Genomic DNA, 4,269 nt, shown 5'->3' with positions numbered 1-4,269 from the left:
TTGTCGAGACAATGATGACAAAGCAGAGACTCTAGTTATGGGAGACAGCATGAATAATTGACTAAGATATTCTGAAAGTATTCTCATATTATCACATAATTTCCTTAATCTGACATTTTTAAAGTGAGAATTTGAATTTTTAAGCTACTTTCAAATAAAATGAAATAAGCAAACAAAATATTATATCCATTTTAAAATAAACTATTTAATTTGTAATAGTTGTAGATCACATACAATTTTCAGAGATCATTCAAAGAGTTCCCATATACCCCTCATCCAGTTTCATTCTTCTTAACATCTTATGTTACCATGTTACATTAGTAACAATTGCAGAACCCACATTGGTACATTACTACCAATCAGACTGTAGACCTTATTTAGATTTCACTAGTTTTTCCAGTAACATCCTTTTTGTGCCCATCCAAGATACTGCATTGCATTCAGTCGTCATATCTGCTTAATTTCCTCTGGTCTGTGAGAGTTTCTTAGTTTTTTGCTTGTTTTTCATTATCTTAACAATTTTGAAAAGTACTGGTAGGGTATCCTGCAGAATATCCCTCATTTTGAGTTTGTCTCATGGTTGAACTAGGAGTGTGGGTTTGGGGGAGGAAGACCACAGAGATAAAGTGCCATTCTCATCACATCACACATCATCATGACTTAGCACTGTAATGTTAGCCTAGACCCCAATGTTTTTTCACAGAGCATCTTCATGTTCATTATCTCATGTGATTCTTTTAAGGATCATGGAGTGTGCAAAGCTGGCCCCTTCAGCTCCATTTTAGAAAGAAAGACCTCCAAAGAAAGACCTCCAAGGCAGGGTTAGAACTAAGACATTAGGACTGTCATCCCTTCAATCTTTTCATGGCATTCTGCTCACCTCTTCTAAATCATATCTAAAATAAACACTTATAGGAAGTAACACATTACTATGCTTTTCATAATAAATTCATTTTATTGTTCCTGTGTTTAACAATTTCCATGATTAATGTGACCCAGTAATTTCACTTCTGGTTATTTACCAAAGAAAACAGAAACACTAAAGCAAGAAAAGATACACCCCTCTATGTTTATAGCATCATTATTTACAATTGCCAAAGTATGGAAGGAATCTAAGTGTCCACTGATATATAAATGAATAAAGAAGATGTGATATATATTCACAATGGAATATTACTCAGCCATAAAAAAGAAATCTTGCCATTTGTAACAACATGCATGTATCTACAAGATATTATGCTAAGTGAAATAAGTCAGATGAAAAACAATTACCACATGATTTCACTTACATGTAGAACCTAAAAAACATACCAAACGAACAAACACACAAAAATAGAAATAGACACAAATACAGAGAACAAATTACTGACTGCTAGAGGGATAGGCATGGGGGTATGGGTGTAATAGATGAAGTGTAAAAAGAGGAACAAAATTCCAGTTATAAAATAAACAAAAAAGAGAGAGGAAGACAAACCATAAGAGATTCTTAAACATAGAGAACAAATTGAGGGTTGCTGAAGGGGTCTTGGGTAGGGGGATGGGCTAAATGGGTGATGGGCATTTAAGGAGGGCATTTGTTATGAGCACTGGGTGTTATATGTACGTATGAATCACTAAATTTTGCTCCTAAAATCATTTTTACACTATGTTAACTAACTTATACTCAAATGAAATTAAAAATAAAATAAACAAGTCATTGGAATAGAAAGTACAGCATAGGGAATGTAGTCAATAATATTGTATATTATTGTATATTGTATTATAATAACTTTGTATGATGATAGATGGTAACTACACTGACCATGGTGATGGTAATGTATTGTGCATAATTGTTGAATCTCTATGTTGTATACCTAAAACTAATATAATATTGTATGTCAACTATACACCCCAATAAAAAACTTAAAATAAGTTTTCATGATTAAATGATACAGAGTATCTTTAGATCATACTATAACCTAACCATAGACTGATTTGGACAAATTTAAAATGGGTCAAAATGCCCATTTAATGAATCAAGTACATGAACTACATGAAGTAAACATCATGATCTAAATTCATGTTTTAAATAAACTTTCTTGTCTAAGCTGATTATTTTGTGTTTGATAGTCATACATTATTTTCTTAAATATTCAGGCATTTGTACTAGACGACAAAAATCCTTCAAAAGAAGGCTGTTTTCTCATCCATAAAATAAGCCTGTGATTACAAAAGAATGTGACATTTTGTTTCAGAAGAGTGTGAATCACTTTTCAAGGAGATGAGGCAGGAACCTGATAACTGTCCCTCTGAAGACCTTACTAACCCCAATAATAATGATCATTTCTTATAATTATAGCAATAATAATAATAGCTAACATATTTCGCTCTTACTGTGAGGCAGGCTCTGTGCTAAATGTCAATCTCATATCATCTTCAAACTCTATGGATTAAGTCCTACTCATATCCTCATTCTGCCAATGAGGAAACTGAGACTCAGAATGAGAAAGAGAGAAACCTACCTGCTTTTACAGAGATCACATACTTGAAGGGTTTAGTTTGCTCAGGCTGCTGTAACAAAACAGCACAGGTGGGGTGGCCTGAACAGTAGACATTTACTTTCTCACAGTCTGGATTATAGAAAGTCTGAGATGAAGATGTTGGCAGGTTTGGTTTCTTCTGAAGCCTCCTTCCTTGGCTTGCAGATGACTGCTGCCTTGCTGTGTCTTCACACGGTCTTTCTTCTGTGCTTATGCATCCCGAGTGTTTCTCTGTGTGCCCAAATTTCTTCTTTTTAGAAGAACACTAGTCAAATTGGATTAGGATCCACCCTAATGGCTGCAAGTTGATTCAATCACCTCTTTAAAGACCTTATCCTGAAATCTGGTTACACTGAGGTACTAGAGGTTAGGATTTAACAAGGAGACTTGGGAGGTGGGGACATAATTCAGTCCATAGTAGGAACTGTGATTCAAACTCAAGCCCTATGACTCCAAAATCAAAATCTTAACTACTCACCAAACCTGGGAGATGAGTCTCAAACTATTCTAGGCAGTAAAACAACCAGTGTTGTTAGACTTGCTGTTATCATTACAAACAACCATGCAGTATCTCCACTTATCTGTGATCTTCTTCAGGAACTGGGCCTTGAGCTCATACCAATGACATTTACTAGCTTTATTACTTAGCCTATCATTTACAAGTAGATAGCCTTAGAAGAAGACTCAGCTATGGTACCTACCAGCTGGGGAGTCACACATTTCTGTTAAGGTGTTGTTTATTCAACCCTCACGTGTATCTTCATTTATTTATTCAACAAATATTTACTGAGTGCCTGCTATATTTCAAGCATTTTTATGGGCACTTTTGAAATATCAACCAATTTAATCCTTACAATAAATACAAAAGTACTCTCATTATTCTTATTTTATAGAGAAGAAACCAAGGCTCAAGTAGATTAAGTAATTTGCCTACAATGGCATCACTTAGGAGGTGAAGCCAGAGCCCGAAGAAGGCAATTTGAAGGCTACCACCCTCGAGGTCCTTCACCTACACTGTAGATTTATCTTCCTTGCTAGTCTTTGAAGTGTTTGAAAATTGATAATTACCACTGATAGTTACTTACTTTTCTTTAAGAGAAGAGTAATCTCTACACATTCAAAGATAAGCATTCCAGTTATGTGAAAATATCCTAATAATTTCAGAGATTAAAAAATATTTATTTATAAAGAGAAGACAATGAGATGTATGTGAAACTTCCTATCAATAATACTGGATTCTGGAAAATAACAGATGTCCTCAAAGTTCTGAGAAAAACATATATTGCATATGAAAATTATGTTGAATAATAATTACATATTTAAATATTTTGTGTTGATTTTCAATTTTTAAGACCAATTAGAGTAGAGTCAATTATATCTAGAGAGCAGAGTGTTGTTTATATAGACAACATCATCTCTAACAACATTTGGGAAGTAGAGGTGGAGTGAGGAAGAAAGAAAATATTGTGGGAGTATAGGGCTCCCAACTTTCAAATTTTGTAAGTTGGTAAATTAAGGAACAGAGAAATATAAGGTATACTTTTAAAGATATAATTAATTGTAACTGCTAGGAAAAATGCAAATGGAAGGTATTAATTGTGAACGAATTCTCTGGGGAGTAGAAGTGTACTTTCCTATAGTGTATGATTTTTACCATGCATCATATTATATACATACATATATGTATGTATGCATACACAATGAAGGTGTGATTTTGGATTGCATTGCTGTTGGGAGGCCATAATTATGC

Source organism: Suricata suricatta, chromosome 2, assembly GCF_006229205.1.
Source record: "Suricata suricatta isolate VVHF042 chromosome 2, meerkat_22Aug2017_6uvM2_HiC, whole genome shotgun sequence".
NCBI lineage: Eukaryota > Metazoa > Chordata > Mammalia > Carnivora > Herpestidae > Suricata > Suricata suricatta.
Note: the sequence above shows the minus strand (reverse complement) of the source record.